General features: G+C 43.2%; 1 protein-coding gene across 7 annotated transcripts in view; it reads right to left on the bottom strand.

The window, feature by feature from the left end:
• The window catches only part of SLC4A1 (solute carrier family 4 member 1 (Diego blood group)), a 79,032-nt gene extending 68,489 nt beyond the window's left edge, over nucleotides 1–10,543 (bottom strand). For 2 of the 7 annotated variants that reach the window (XR_009758565.1, XR_009758564.1), the window contains exon 1: nucleotides 10,189–10,542. The gene's annotated coding sequence lies outside the window, so the exon portion shown is untranslated. Of the gene's footprint in view, nucleotides 1–5,355; nucleotides 5,422–10,188 lie in introns of all 7 variants that reach the window. The other 5 variants (XM_061591371.1, XM_061591373.1, XM_061591372.1 and 2 more) reach the window with 4 other exon arrangements.
• Nucleotides 10,544–17,129: the final 6,586 nt, after the last annotated feature.

Below are 17,129 nucleotides of genomic sequence, written 5' to 3'. Positions count from 1 at the left end.
CACTTTTTCAGGAGCATCCAGAAAACTTGTTTGTCAGCCCACTGCATCCCAGTGTTATCCTCCTGTGTTTCTCTAGGCCTGATTTTTCGCAGTTTGGGGGCCAATAAAATATAATGGTAACACAGCATGTCTAATGTGGAAAGGCAATGTGCAGGGGCTCCTTGGCCTTTAATTAAATACTTCCTGTTTGCAAGTTTATCCTGTTTTGTTGCTTTCTGATGACTGTGGGTGCGGGTCTAGTTATAGTGAATAGTCTATTAATAGCCTCTCTTAAGTAATACAATAATAGTTTCTGTTTCTGCTGGGTGAGGAGATAATTTAATTACTCGTTCCCTCCCATTATCATATATTTCCCTATTAAAGTTAAAATTAAAATAATAGTAAGAGGAAACCAGCCAAAATAGCCTTCCCCACAGGAACAGAAACTGACATTAGGTCAATTAAGAAAGGCTATTCCATAGGTAATTAATAAGCTATTAATCACTCATTCCCCACCCACACTCATCAGAAAGCAATAAAACTAGCTGAAACTATAAAGATGAAACTTCAAATTGATGTTCCTGGGAACCTTTGCTGAACGGGACACGCTTATGAATATTATAGGAAGATTTAGCTATGGGTCCTTCTCCATTGCCAGGAGAAGTGTTTGTGCGGAACCAATATTTTCATTCTGCTTCCAATTAATTGTAGAAAATTAACGGAGCAATACCTCAACAGTGGGGTAACTTCCACCAGTGAAAATCATGGCATTTTATCTAGACTAGGTTAGCTGTGCTTAGCTACTTTTGAAGTCACTAGGACTTCATAGGGGCCTAATTGGAAACAATTTATCTCTCTCTCCTTACATCCAGATACAGACAGTTGCAGCTCAAATCACAAGAGTTTAGGAGCATATATTTACGATCTTTTTTTGCTTTTCCAATGAGCCAACAGAACATACCAATTTAATAAAAAATCACTTTCTCTGGGGAACAGAATTAATCTCCTAGGGTGGTATCTAATGCTAGTCATACTCAGTGAACAAACCAATTCAAATTAAACTAACTTAGGACCATTAATTTCAGTGGGTCCACTCTGAGTAGAACTTAATTGGTTACAACCGCTAGCTTCGAAACTTTTCTCTCTCATTTCAGTTCTTGTTATTCAGTGGCAAAGGATACATCACTATCAACACATGTTCAGAGGCAATCTTCCTTAGTATTACTTCAGTTGTTCCAAGTCTGAGCTTTGATGCTTTTGCAAAAAAACCCTCTCTTTTAAATGATAACGTACAATTAATAAATAACTGTGTAACTGTAAACCACCTTGATATTTTTTATGGATTGTCAGTTTATAAATATTCTTATAAATATTATAAAAATAAATAAACTATGATGTTAAGAACCCAATGGGTTGCATCCAGACAGAGTTAGTTGCACTTATGTCCTGCTGAAATAAACATTAGTCATGATTAAATGAAGTCCTAGTGATTTCAAAAGTAGCTAAGTGCAGCTAACCTAGTCTGGATAAAATGCTATGATTTTCATTGGTGGAAGTTAACATTGGGTTAGTTAAGGTACTTACACTGTAGCCTTTAAATTTTTTAAAAAAATTTATACCTAGTCTTTAGAAATAAATATTTCTTCCACGGTAAAAAAGAAGTACGGATTTTTGTAAAAAGAAAAGCCTTCTTGATTTCATGTGATTGAAAGGTTGCTTGTCTACCCTGTTCAGAGCTTGGAAGATTACTTTTAAAAGGTAATAAATTACAGTTACAGTTACATGGCCCCAAAAAAGTAGTAATTACCTTTACAATTACAATTGCTCTGAAAGTAACTGATTACTTTACTTTTCCTCCAAAGTAATCACTACAATTACATTTCAGTTGCTTTTTAAAAAAACACCTACAAGGTGCTGGCCTTGGCTGCTGCACATCTAAGTAACCTAAAAGAACATTAAAAATAAACAAACACATACAGAGGTAGTAGAATAATTATTCTTATTCATAAGATAGCAGCGGTGGTCTCTCTGCTGGTAAGGGTGGTGGAGAGGGAGGCAGAGGCCACTACTCAGATCTTTGCACATCAAACCAAGTGCAACTGCCCCCACTCACCCAGCAAGCATAATCTCTCTCACTTAACTACCTCCCGGACCCTGCCCTGCCCTGCCACCAACTAAGGGACACTCACCCAAGCAAACATTTTCACCTGAGATGCAAAACAGTTAAAATACTGCAAATGCAGCACAGTAGCCAGAGAGGGTGGTGGAGGCCACTTTGTGTGCCAAGTGCAGACACAGTATTCACACACACACACACACACACGTCATCATCTTTCACCTCCACAGTTCTTTATCTCCATTCTGCTGCTGCCTCCTTCTCCTCCTTTATCCTTGTTCTTGCCCTCCAGATCCTTTTTCAACTCCAGTCTTCACCATCACCATCCATTTTTAAAAATAATTGTTTTCTCCACTCCACCCCGTCTCACTCTCTGCCTCCTCCCTCGTCGCTTCCTACCCATCCACAGAGCATGAGGAAAGAGCAATGCTGCACAGAAGCCCAGTTTGAGGCACATGATTTTCATCCACAAATCAGAGGAGCAGAAGACTTCCCCTGCTCCCCCCCCCAAGTAATGCCCAAAAGTAATTCTGGAAACATTATAATTACTCCACAAAAGTAGTAAAATTACTCCTAGTTCTATTACAATCAAAATGTAAAGGAATTACCTACTCGTTACTCAAAAAAGTAATGAATTACAAGTAATTCATTAGTTGTAACTAGTTACTTCCAAGCTCTGACCCTGTTATAGCTTTTGCTAATGCTTTGTGGCCTGAAATGTGTGGGCTGAATCATGTTGTGTCAGTTGCATCCTTCTATGGCCTTTTTGTTTTTATGCTGAGTGCTTGGCGAGCCCTGGCTCAGATCAAAATCCTGGTCAAACCTTTCCAATAGAATGAATACATTAAAACCTACACTTAAAATACATTAAAACCTACACTTTAAAAAAATTATTAAAATTTTTCATTTTCCAGAAAAGAAATATACAACAGAGCAATAATACCAGAGGAACTATGAGCAGATTCAACATAGTCCCATAACACGTATCATACACAGGTAATGATTTCACTTGTGATTATAATTCACATTCAAAGCCCCAAACCCGAAGTTCCCTTCATGTCCATTTTTTAACAACGAATGCTGCAAACAATACACACTTACCTGGGGGTAAATCCCACTGAACCCAATGGAGCTTACTTCTGAGTAGACACTAATTGGATTTCAGCCTAAGGGGGCAAAAAACTCTAAAACCAAACGAAGGAAGCCTTTCAGGGAATTATTCAGAGAAGTAGCAGAACCCTGAACTTTATGGTATCAAACCATCTACACTGAAAACCTACACTTAAAAAAAAAACCTGTTAGGCCATATTTAGACACATGGCCTGCTAGTAAGCAAAAGAAGATCCCTACTGGATCAGAAGAGTACATCTTCTCTAGCATCCAGCTTCCAACAATGGCCAGACAGGTGCATCTGGGAATTCCCTTGAGCAAGTACACCCCACACTGTTTGGCCTCCAGTGACTAGCATTTAGAGGCACACTGCCTCTGAATCTGGAGGTTCTGTTTAGCTATCATGGCTAATAGTAATTGACAGAGCTCTCCTTTATTAATGTACCTAATCTCTCTTTAGATCCATCAAGCCAATGGTGATCATCACTACATCTTGTGACAGTGCATTCTATAGGAATGAATGAAAAAAACAAAAGAATGAAATGCAGGCTTCCCAGTGGCATCTGGTTGGCCACTGTGAGAACAGAAGGCTGGACTACATGGGCCACTGGCCTGATCCAGCAGGACCCTTCTTATGTTTTTATATTTTATCCTGAATCTACTGCCAATCCGTTTGGCTGAGTATCATCAAGTTGTTTATATTTTAATGTTTTAATAGGATAGTTTTGCAGTGTATTTTAATTATAGTTGCTTATTTTAATATTTGTGAAACTGGTTTTTGGACTTTGCAAACTGCTTAGAAACCTATTTTGGCACAGACCTAATCAAAGATTCCAGCATGATAACAAGAAAAAATAGTCCTTTTGCTTTATTAAGCATCATTTTATAAACTTCTACAGTATTATGCCCCATTCAGGCTTCTTTGTTCTCAACTACAAGGCTCCAAGTATTCCAGCCTTTCCTCATAGAACAGGTGCTCCAGCAGGCCCTGATCATATTTGCAGCTCTTTTCTGCAACTTTTCCAGTGCCACAATATTCTTTTTTAGATGAGCTGATTAGAATTGTATACAGTATTTCAAATGCAGCTGCATCACAGATCGATATAAAGGCATGATAACGAAGGTAGCAGTTGAATTTTCAGTCTCTTTCCAAATAATCCCTACCATGGAATTTGCCTTTCCCCCCCTCCACTACCACAGCACATTGAATTGAAACAGAACTATATAGATAATGGTTCCCTGCAGCAACCTTCTCACACAGTTGTGATAATTTTTGATCATGCCATTGCATTCTCTCACCCTTTAACAGCCTTTTTGCAGCACTAGGGGCTGCTATTTAGAGAAGCTGTTGAGTTGCGGTGCTGGTGTCTAGCACACTACGCTTGGTCACATGGTGCACTGTTCTTCAGCCTTGGGTCCCCAGATATTGTTGGACCACAACTCCCATCAGCCCCAGGCAGCATGGTCATCGGTCAGGGATGATGGGAGTTGTAGTCCCTCAACATCTGGGGACCCAAGGTTGAAGAACACTGACATAGCAGCAGGATGAGAAGCCAGGATGAGAAGCCAGGCATGATTCTGTGGTTCCATTTCTAATGCGGTAAAAACTGGGTCTGAGCAGGACCTGACTCATCTTCTTCTAGTAGAACATAGCAGCTAACAGGCTGAACTGTGAACTAGAAAGTCTTCATTTCAAATATTGGGCTGCCAAGAATGCTTGGCCTTAGTGTCCCCATCTGCAATATGAGCAGAATAACACTAACTGACCTTATTTAATGCACTGATATCCTGCCTTTCCTCCAAGGAGCTCAGAGTAGCATACATTGTTCCCTCCCCAATGCAGATTTCATCCACAAAGCATATAAGAGAGGCTAGGCTTAGAGATCCTCCAGGGAATTCCATGGCTGTCATCCCCTCTACAAAGCAGGGATGTGGAATCTGTGGTTCTACAGTGGACTCCTATTTCCTTCAGCCCTAGCCAGCGTGGTCATAGAGTGGCAATGATGGAACATCTGGAGAGCCACAGGTTCCCTATACTAGTATAAAAGCTACCATAATTGTTATTACATTCTACTTCAGACAAAATATTTAAATGGTAATACCCTACTTCACACTCTACTTCAGACAAAATATTAAAATGGTAAATTTACCCTGAATCACATCTCAGAGTTCCTATTACTTCACAGCACCCACTTTGAGTCCTATTAGTTTCAAGCCTAGGGATGCACAAACATGTCAATATTAGTTTCCCTCCATTTCTCATTTTCCTTGTTTTTCCGATCTTATTTTCCATTCTCCACATGAAAATTCATACATATTTCCATGAGCCTTTTACCTAATATACATATTTTGTACGTAGTTTTGATGAAATAATAATGATAATAATTTATTATCTGCCCTTTACCAGTTTAAAAATACAATATTAAAAACAGTTTAAAACAAATTACAGTCACAAGAATAGGGTGGTTCCTAAAATATACATCTCTCAGGTGTCAAATGCCAGGTTAAAGAGGTTCCTCTTTATGATGGAGACTGCATAATGAAGGTACCAGACACACCTCTGTGGGGAGATAATTCCACAACTTAGGGGCCACCATAAAGTATGCCCTCTCCCAGGCTGCCATTCCCTGAACCTCTGAGGACAGTGGAACTACTGAGAGGTTGCAAAAAAAAAAATAAATGGATTTTTGCGAGCAATTTCCCCTAACATAATATAATGCATTGTGTACATTTTAACTACATTAGTGAAATGTAGCACTTTCCCCTAATACACAGTTTCTTATATGTGTTATTTGTTTGGAGAACTGTATCACATAATTTCCAGATATTGTAGGATAGTTCCATTTTTGTTCATGTATTGGTTCAGGAACTGTGAATTCGGTAGATTCAAATTAAATGGTGAACCGAGAACATTTATCCCTATTCAGACCCTAGGGACTTCTTTATCTATGTACACACACACATGCCCCATTCACTCAGCTGTACCAGCTGGCCTTCCATTTGGTTCCTTCTTCCCATGTCTCCGCAAGGAAGGCAAGGCATCATTTAAAGCAGGGCTCAGCAGCGCTTAGACCCAGAACCTGGTTTCTCTTGCCCGGTGAGGCAGTTAACGGAGTGTCTCTGGGCATGTGTAAAATCCTTGTCTCCACTGAGAAACTGCAGCCACATCTAAGCATTTAACCCGAGCCAGGCAAAGCAGCTTCCAGTTCAGAGGGTCATAGTGGCTTCCACATGAACTTGAGCAACTACAACTCTCATTTTAGAAAAGAAGCTCTGCAAGGAGTCCTGTCCTGGCCCTGCAAATTGTCCACTTCCTCGTCAAAACAGACAGATGAATTCTAATCACAAGTCTGCATAATGTGTTCCAATCTACAATTGTGGGTTTCAAGTAATGGCTAATTTGGCATTTAAAAAAACAGCTTTGAGGGACTACATATTAGTTAATGGCACTCTAGGGTAACACACCTTGGATAAACTTTTTTTCTGCTGTGCAAGCTGGGCTGAGCTCCTTATGCATGAGCTGATGAAGCTGCAAGAGCAGTGCCATGATGGAGTAAGTTGCCTAGGGAGACTGTGGAGCGCCCTTCACTGGCAGTGTGCAAAGAAAAGGCTGAGCACCTGCTGGGAATGCTTTAGAGTCACGGTGTCCTGGTTAGACACAACAGGCATTGAACCTGATGATCTGCTGAGTGCCACTCAGCTCTATGAGCCAAGCAATTCTCCTGCTTTTCCTATCTTAGGACCCCCATGCACAGATGGTGGACTAGCCATCAGAAGCTTAGTCACTTACTAATTTCTCAGTGGGTTGATGCTCACATTTGCACTTATTTATTTTATTTATTTATTTAATTACATTTCTAGACCGCCTTATAGCAGAAAGCTCTCAGGGCGGTATACAACAAATAAAATCACAATTAAAATATGAGCAAGTCCGGCCAAATCCTCATATGGAATACTATCCCACACCTTACTCTAGAACTCAGGCCATTTTGGTGCATTAACAGGCTTGGCTTCAGCTCAAATCAGCAACAGCAAGCAACTCTTCCTTCCTTCTACAGTTCTCAACCATACCCACCTGGAATTTCAGTTTCAGCCTCATTACCCTAACAGTGCCCGGGACCATGAGCACGTTTCCCTGTTCTTCTGCAATCGTGACTGACAGAGGCTAATAGCTATGGAAAGGGGGCAAGGTATAGCTCAGTGTAAGAGCACCTGCTTTGCATGGAGAAGGTACTGGGTTTGATTCCCAGCATCTTCAGCAGAGCTTGGAAAAGTTACTTTTTTGAACTACAACTCCCATCAGCCCAATCCAGTGGCCATGCTGGCTGGGACTGATGGGAGTTGTAGTTCAAAAAAGTAACTTTTCCAAGATTTGATCTTCAGGTAGGGCTGGGAATATACCTTGTCTGAAATCCTGGAGAGCCACTGACAATCAGTGTAGAACTGGAGGGGGGGTAACCTCAGGCCTGGGAGCCAATGGCAGCCCTCCAGGCCTCTCTGTTTGACCCTCTGGACTCTCCCCAGGCCACATTCCCTTCTTAGCCATTTCCCCTCTCTCTGGGCCTCACCCCTCACCATATGCTCTGTGAGTGTGCCTCTTCATTGCCTTGATGAAGGATAGAAAAGTGTGTGTGTGTGTGTAAAAACTAGCCTACTATATACAGGTAAAAGTTACATGTGTTGCTCCACCCACTTTTGCCGCTGGCCCCACCTACGACTGGCATGTGGCCCCTGGAAGATGGCCCAAGAGGGAATGTGGCCCTCAGGCTGAAAAAAGGTTCCCCACCCCTGGTGTAGACAACACAGAACTAGATGGACCAACAGCCTGGACTCAGTATAAGGTGGCATCCTAGGCTGGAGACCGTTGTGATCGCTGACTGAAATGATGGCACCTTCCGATACCTTCAAAACATCTCTGTTTTCTTTTTCTTTTTTAGAGAATCCATGAGAGAAGGCCCCAGATTCCTATGACAATGTCTGGTCATCAAACAACAACGTCTCTGTGGAAAACCTATTATATGCAGGGGGACTATTGGGAAGCTCCATTTCCATAATCAGAAACAGGGCATTGTACAGTTGGTAAGAAGCTATCAAAAAGCACAGCTGAAATGATCAAGGGATTGGAGCTTCTTCCCTGAAACGATAGGTGTACACTGTCTAAAGCTGGGAGGTGGGAAACCAGTGGCCCTGCCTCCAGATGTTGCTGGAAGGACTACATCTTCCGTCATCCCTGACCATAGGCCATACTGACTGGGGCTAATGGAACTTGGAGTCCAATACCTATAACCACAGGTTCCGCATCCCTGGTTGAAAGTCAGCTAAAGATGAAGAGAAAGACATGACAGTGTGGAGAGAATGAATGGACAAAAAGTCATCCTCCACCACCATCATCCCCCCCCCCAAAAAAACTAGATCCCAGGGTAATCGAGTAGATTTGGGCTGCAATCCAATACATGTCTACTCAGAAGTAAGCTCCATTGAGCTCAATGGGACATACTTCCAGGTAAGTGTGAATTGGATTGCAGCCTTGATTAGCATCAGGTTCAGGACAAACAAAAGGAAGCCTTTCATCCCACAACACAGAATTCTTTCACTTCCAAAATTAATTGCAAGAAGATTTGGTTAGCTTAGATGGCTTTGAAAAAGAGAAGACTAAACAACACATGGATAAATGCATCAATTGCTACTGTTTGTGATAGTTCAGAATGGAGACTCCACATTCAGAGGCAATATAGCTCTGATTATGAGACACTGAAGATAAAAAACCACAAGGTTAACTATCACAATTTTTTCCTGCTTCCAAGCTGAATGCTAGTAAGCCTCTGAATGCCAGTTGCTGGGAATCACAAGTGGGGAGAGTGCTCTTGCACTCCGGTCCTGCTTGCAGGCTTCCCACAGGCATCTGGTTGGCCATAGTGAGAACAGGATGCTGGACTAGATGGGCCATTGGCCTCATCCAATAGGCACTTATGTTCTTAAACTAGCTGGCCACTGTTCAGACACAGAATGTTAGACTAACAATGCAATCCCATACATGTCTCCTCAGAAATAAGCCCCACCGAGCTCAGCAGGACTACTTCTCAGGTAGGTGTGTGGTCTGATCCAGCAAGGCAATTTCTCATACTCTTAGCAAAGTATAATGGAGCATGCTCACATACTCGGTTCTTCCAAAAGTGACATCCATAGGTCTCAGATGTTGACAACCTTCCATAAAGTATCCAATCCTTTCATTATAGAAAGATTTGTATCCCTCACTTAAATGTTGGAGGCCTTCCATCCCCTCCTTTTCAAGACCAGAATGCTGAAAATGATGCTTCCAACAGCTTGGAGACCAAACACAGGTATTGCTCCTAGGTTACATGGCAGCCACAGTTCCTTGCAAGCAACAAAACATTTTCTTTTTTAAACAAAACCTCAAAAACAAAGCACAGGCCAGAGCTTGGAAAAGTTACTTTTTTTGAACTACAACTCCCATCAGCCCCAGCCAGCGTGGCCACTGGATTGGACTGATGGGAGTTGTAGTTCAAAAAAGTAACTTTTCCAAGCTCTGAGCACAGCCCATCACAACCAGCAAACCAACTTCAGGAATGCAAACACACAAAGCTAGTTCCCCTTGGCCGAGAGCTCAGGTCCCTCTAGGGAAAAAACAACTCTGCAGCTATCAAGAGAGAAAGAGAAGCAAAAGCGAGACATGGCTCAGATGTCCAGGAAAAGACCAAACAAGTGGTGGAGAAAAGTTGGTGGAGGCACTTCAGATGTCCTATATACTTTTTTTTAATTAAATGAAATGCTCTAAAGATTCTGTAACTGGACATTTGTGTTGGTGCAAAGCTCCTTTAAAAATTCCTCCCTCCTTCCAAGAGTGGCCTCCACTCCCGCTTCTCATATTATCCTCTCCTCCATCTCCTACAATCCGCACCCACATCCAAGGCCTCCTTCATTAGGTCCCCTGAAGAGCCAACTGATTGTAAAAGTTCACCTACCTTTATGCTTGCAGGGAGATCTCAATGGGAAGGCAGGGAAGGTTTAAACCAGGGGTCTTTTTGCCACTCTGTGGAACCCCTGTCTCCTTAGTGGTTCCCTCCAGCCCGCAACAGGCGGTAATGAGATGAGAGAGTTCTCCAGAGGAGCTTCAAAGTCCTGACTCATGGTTGCTGCTTTAATCTTGCCATGCCACCTGGCATCAGGGGTGCTCCTGGTTGTTCTAGATGCAACCTTTTTTTCCAAGGACCAGTAAACAACATTATCTGGAGTTACCATGTGGTGCAGCCTCCCTGCTACCCATCTGTCCTCTTTAACTTTCCTGGCACGCCCCTCCCATCTCACCAGGACTGGTCTCACCAACATTAGAAAGGTCTTGTAGGTTTGGGGCAGTTCCTAGCAAGGCCACCTCATCTTCCTCAATGAGCATTCAGTCCCCCAGAGTCACGTTGGCTTCTCAGCTTCACATCCTTGAGATAAACTTGTTTACAGATTTCAAAGGGATTCCCTCTGCTGGGGGTGGAGGGATGGGGGAAGAAGGGGGAACCCTCACAAATGTAGTCACTGGCATGTGTGGTTTTTTTTAAAGTTTCTCATGAGGATTCCCCTTTTGGCTGAAGGTTTTAAAGAAAGGACCCAAAGAGGAGCACATTTCACAGCTGTCCACTGAAATGACTGCTAGAACAGAGAAGGAAGGAAGGATGAGGACAAGGAAGGAACTGTATCGCTCTGGACTGTATTAACTTTGTATGAGTTCTCACGGGTGCATCTTACCTACCTGTACTTGAAATAATCAGCAGCAATGCTCTGCTTGCAAGCACTTCCTCCGCCTCTACAGGTTATATGTATTTCTGACATACACAAGGCCTCAAATATCCAGCAAAGCATCCATCAAGTGTAGAAACACATAACTGTAACCAAGGCCTGGGTGAGGAAGTGGGGGAGAAATGTTGAGGGAAGAAAAAAGTAGGCCCCACATATTAGAATGGTTTAGTCAAGCTCAATTCACTTGAGCTGCCGTGCAGAAATGGCTCCCATTCCAAATGTTTTGGGGCACCTAGAAATGTCTGAGGAATTTGATTTCTGTGAATTCCAATTAAAATTTGTTCGGCCCCCTCCTGGACGAATGTAATTATCCTTCAAACTTCACAGTCGCAGATACAATTCTTGGCTAAAATCAAAATGCAAAAATTTTATTTATTTATTTAAATCATTTTGATACCACTTTTCATTCCGTGAACACCAAAGCATTCGCAACAGTCAAAACAGCAATAATACAATAACAAAACATTACAAAAGAAAAACAACAATGTATTCAATTAACATTAACACAACCACAATCTGAAGATACTGAAGAACTGGTATTAGTGGCTAGAAAGTGCTTGGACAAAATTCTAACTGATGGAGAAAACACGCAACCATCAGTGTCCACCTAATCTCTGAAGGGAGGCTGTTCTTTAGAGCAGATGCCATCATAGAGAGGGTCTGTTGATACGTAGCTACAAGAAGGAATTCAGAAGGCTGCAGATCTCAATGTGTTAGAATGCCTATTTCAGTGCATACATTGATGTAAAATACTATGCAAATATTTTGTATTTCTGACAAAATATGTATTTAAACAGTATTTTGTCAGAAAGTACTATTTCAATGTGATTTTTCCTGCAGATTTTTAAAAAATTGCAGATCAATATAAAAATGGGATGGAAAGGATTTATGCAGGAAATGCATAGGGACTGGCGGATCTGTTAATTTTGGTTCCTCTCAGTTTCTCATTTTTCCAATCTTAAATTCAATTCTCCACATTTCCACGTTTGCTATTTTTTAAAGTCATCATAAAAATTCATAAGCATTTTAGTATGAATTTCTCTTAATATTCACATGTTTGTATGTTATATGTATATACATTTTTGCAAAGCAATTTTCCCTAATATAAATGCATTTTCAGTGTTACTTTCATGAATGCATGCATTTTTATGTACATTTTACCCCTGCACATTGTTTTTTGTGGTTGGTTGGCGATCACTCGTAAGTAAGATTGTCTTCCAAGATAATTTGGTTGGAAGACACCTGTGCGTGAATTTGTTTTATGTGGGGAGATCAGCGCATGACGATCAACACACAATCTTGACAGAAAAAGACTTTGATCCAATGGCATGGGTACCACGATGATTGGAAGTCTTTTATCTGCTGCAGCCTTCATCTGCCTTCACGGCCGTTGTAACGTACACATTGTTATCCTCCGCCTGTTCTGCCGTTGAGGACATTCTTGGATCGTTCTTTGTCTGGTTCCTCTCCCTCGACCTTACCACCATGGGTGAATTACCATTCAGGTGGCCAAGTTTATATATGCGGCCCAATTAATACGTACTTCTATGTAACGCTCCTGTTTTTCTGTTTATGTATGTATATTGTATATTGTATCCTCGTTCTATTTGGGTCCTTGACCGCAATAAATTAAACTAACTAACTTACCACCATGGGTGACCCTGCTGGGAGCACATGACTCCCGACGGCATCTCTCACAGGGTTCACTGGAACACGCGAGCCCACTCACCACTACAAGGTGATGATCCAGCGAGGGGATGCTTTTTTGTACACAGTAGTTGGCTGGAGAACTGCATTACAAATTTTGAGGGACGGCTGTGTTTTGATTTGGTTTAGGTAGATTTGCCTTTAAATGCAAACTGAATCAAATTTCTCCCCTTGAAATGTAGGATAAAATTCTACCATAGAGAGGCTCTACTAGAACAGCAAGGCACTGGGCTGAGCCCCTTTGGCCCAGTCCCTTGCTCTTCGGGCATTTTCATTGGACCTGTGATTCCAAAGGTAGCACCTGATGGGCTGATTTCACACCTGTTCTTGCCCTGATTTAAATTAAAATGGAGGCTCAGAAGAGTTGGCTGGTGCAAGACTTCCCTTTACAGTGTATACCAGTGGACAACCTTGCCAGTATCAGCCAACCAGGCAGCAAGAGAGGGAGGGAGAAGAGCAGCATTGCTGAGACGATGGCCACCCAAGTTGAAAAATGTGCAAGAGCAGCAACAGCAGCAGCAGTGAGAGAAAAGGGGGGTGGCCAGAGTGGAGGAGGAGGCACTCCCCTGGGATCCACTCAAACCGAGCAGCACCTCAGCTGTCATGGAATTCCTGTGTTTTGCAAAGGATTCTGGGAGGTATCTTCGGAAGCACAGTCCAGTCAGGAGAAGAGTGGACTGGCCCATCCTATAGAACCTTACAACTCAACAATTCCCTGTGCCTGCGCTTATTAGGAGGTGTGAGCAAGCTGTCTTTCAGGAAAGCTTAGGGCCACACTAGATTTGGCATAGGAAATCCAGGAACATCTCCCACATTCCCCCCCTCCAAAAAAGGATCAAAGCCGTTGCACCACTCCCTCTCCCTGAATCCTACCAGGCCATGCTGCTAGATGAGGGTGTGTGTGTCAATAATTCCACATGTGCAGTTTTCCCAATCTGAATTGCCCCCACTACCACCCATGTTCTATATATATGCTGCTATATGTCTGGCAGGGAATAATTTAATAGGTGCCCACATGAGCAGTACTGTAGTGACAAATTCAGAAGTGCAGGGTCCCTTCATGATAGTCATGCCATGCCACCTCACTCGCTTGCTTACTTTCCATCATCATCTCCACGCTTCTCCGTCCTTCCCGCATGCACCTTCTCCCGCAATAGCAGATGTCCTAGTAGAGTGAAAGGAAGTGAGTCAGCAACTGAGAAGACTCTTCTCAGTAGCAAACACACTCCACTTTCATGATGATGGGCTCCAATCAGCAAGAAAGGACAAGGAATATTAGAAGATTATTCTCAGTGGCTAATATCCATCAGTTCCAGCCAGCTTCCATGATGATTGGCTCATAGGATGCTGGAGACACAGGGACCTGGGTGGGACACTGCTCCCAAAAAAGTAAGGGGTCTAAGACACACACCCCTGAGACCCTGGATGACTGCACCCTTGCATATGAGACCGGTATGTTTTGCCTCAGGCAAATAGCATGTTTGGGAAGGGGAAATTGCAATGAAGAAAACAGCAGGAAAATAAGGAATAACCTCCCTTCCCACAGCCAGTCCTATCTTTAGACAGATTGAGAAGGCCACCTCAGATGTTGGGGGTGGGTGGTGATGGTGGTGAGGTGTTGGAAGACATTGATCTGTGGTGGTTGTTGTACCCCAGGTGCAAGAGGAGTTAGCTCAGGGAGAGGAGTCAGATGAGGACGAGGTCCCTGGGAGCGTTGAAGGAAGGGGAAGCGCAGTCAGACCGCAGACTCCATTGGCCACCCCCCCATCAAGGCAGTTCCCACTCCGTCTGTGAGCCCCCTGCCTGAGCTATTGGGAAGCGACCCCTCACACGTGCCAACTACACCCCTGCAGGAATCCCCGCCTGGCACTTCAAGCGCTTTCCCACCAACCAGCTTCCTGCTCTCTGAAGCCAAGCCGTCACCTAGCGAAGCCCCGCTGTCAGATGGGCTGTCGGAAGCTCCCCCCCTCACCCCGTGTGAGATGGCGCGAGAAAAGGGACCTTGAGAGGGTGAAACTTCGGAGGAGCTGTCATTTACAGGTGAAGACCTTCCCTACTTAAGCAGGTGTCCACCTAGGCTCTAGTGCTGATTCAACTCTCCCCACACGCTGCAGAGACTGTTTAGGTAGCTTAGCTAGGGAAAGTAGTGAGGTAGAGTAGACAGGTTTATGAAGCTCACTGCTTTGGATGTAACCATCACCCTAATAAAATGAAAATTAAACCAAACCTGGCCTCCATCTCGTGTCTCGGGCTCTGGGCAGGACAGTGGTACATGGCCTGCCCTTTAGCCCCTAAGCCTACCTTGCTGTCCTCAGGTGTGTTGGAGGATGCTATCCCATCAAGTGAGTTGAAGTAAGATCCAACTGCCAGTCAACCTGGCTTCTGTCTGTGGAAGAGAGAGAGAGAGACAGAGAGAAAGAGTGGCCATTTTGTCCTTTGCCTCAAAGAGCAAAATGTCTTGGATTGACCCTGTCCTTCCCCACTGCTACAGCCCCTATCAAATTGGGGCAGAGGAAGGGCTGCAGCTACTCTGCACATAACAAGAGATCCTGTTCACAGATCTGTCATATCACTTCTAGTTTGGTCTTTACTGATCTTCACATGGAGGAATCCCAGTGCTCTCCAAAACAGCTGGGATAATCTGCTTTATACCTGCATTTGCTCAGATTTGTTCCTTCATGATGTAAATTCCACCACCCACCCCTTCTGCCCTCTAAGAAGAGCAGCCACAAAATTGAATGATGGAATATCATTCTCTCCAATGGTGATGCTCAGGCTGTGAGTGCCCTCACAAGAGGGGGAGATAGCAGCAGGCTTGGGGGGAACCCAAAGGTTTCAAAAAGTACAAAACATCTCTAAGAGGAAAACATTAATGGGGAGGGGGGACCCAGATGGAGTTTGGGAATGAACTTTGCCTCTCCTGTTCCTTCCTTCCTTCCTCCTGCAGATTTTATCATGTCATATTTTGAATTGTAAGCTCCTTGGAGCAGAGATCTTTTCTTTCTTTCTTTCTTTCTTTCTTTCTTTCTTTCTTTCTTTCTTTCTTTCTTTCTTTCTTTCTTTCTTTCGTGTGCTTGTGCTGTAAAGCACTGCTACCTCTCCACTGATGTCATCGCATCAATCCATCCTCACAGTGGCTGAGGAAAAATTTAAAATAAGTAATCAAAACACTCTATCCTTTTATCCAAACAGGATATACCATAGTGCTAGGAAATGTCTTGAAAACTCTGAATGACCAAATAAAAAACAACATCCACGTGAGTTGCCTGTCACATTTGATCAATATTCATTGCATGCTGAGAAATAGTATATGACAGTAAGCGCCGTCTGGAAGGACGAGATCTATTTCACACCCTTTGTTCTCTGACATTGCCTAACCTGAGAATCCAGGGATCGAAATCAGGCTCTTAGGAAGCTGCTTTATATGCCAAGTCAGACCATTAGCCCAAGAGAGACGTTGACTGGCAGCAGGTCTCTCAGACTTCAGACAGACCTTACGGGGGGACACCAGGAACCTGGGACTTTTTGCATGCCAAGCATGTGCTCTGCGACTGCGTTACAGCATTGTTCACAGCATACTCTCTACTACCATGGAGTTATGACTCCTGGTTAATGCCACGTGATCACTAAATATTGGTAAGGTGGAGTTTGGGAACGAGGTGAAAGAAACCTTTAGTGAACTGGGGGATGCAATAAAAGGACATTTGGGATATTTTGCTAATCTAAGTGGAGCTGAAGCCTCAGGGGAGGCCCAGTAAAAGGGCACCTTCTTATCTCAAGTGAACAAAACAAGACACTGCTGGTCCCTTCCAAAATGGAATGAATGAGAGCGTGCATGTGCCGCACATCAGCTGTTAGAGTTGCATGCTGATACAACTCTCTGTATACCACCATTCAATTCTAACTAGGTTGAAAGGCAGTTTATAAATGTTTTAAAGAAGATAAATAACATGCATTCTGATTATGTGTATAAGCTGCATTGCATACATGTTTGTTGAGTGTCTCAGCTGGGCGTACTCACATTGCGCATCATGTGCCAGGGAGCAACTTTGAAAGGAATTCCAGAATCAGGTGTCCCTAACAAGGCATATGAGAGAGAGGCCAGGCAGTGCCTTATGTGAAATGGAGCCAACCTCTTTGGCTGAAGCTCCCTTTGCTGCAAGGGAACAGAGACAATGCAGAAGCCAGAAACTGTAACTTCCGTAGGAAGCCAGATATTTGGTTGACAAAGCTGGTGCTTTGCATGCAGAAGGTTCCAGGTTCAGTCCCTGGCATTCCCAGGTAAAGCTGGGAGAGATCCCAGTCTGAAACCCCAGAGAGCTGTTGCCAGTCAGTGTAAATACAGAACTAAATGGACCAGTGGGCTGAGTCAATATAAGGCAGTTTCCTGTGTTCCTATCCTGACACTCTG

Source organism: Rhineura floridana, chromosome 11, assembly GCF_030035675.1.
Source record: "Rhineura floridana isolate rRhiFlo1 chromosome 11, rRhiFlo1.hap2, whole genome shotgun sequence".
NCBI classification, from domain to species: Eukaryota; Metazoa; Chordata; class Lepidosauria; order Squamata; family Rhineuridae; genus Rhineura; species Rhineura floridana.
Note: the sequence above shows the minus strand (reverse complement) of the source record. Positions and strands in the feature narration are given on the sequence as shown.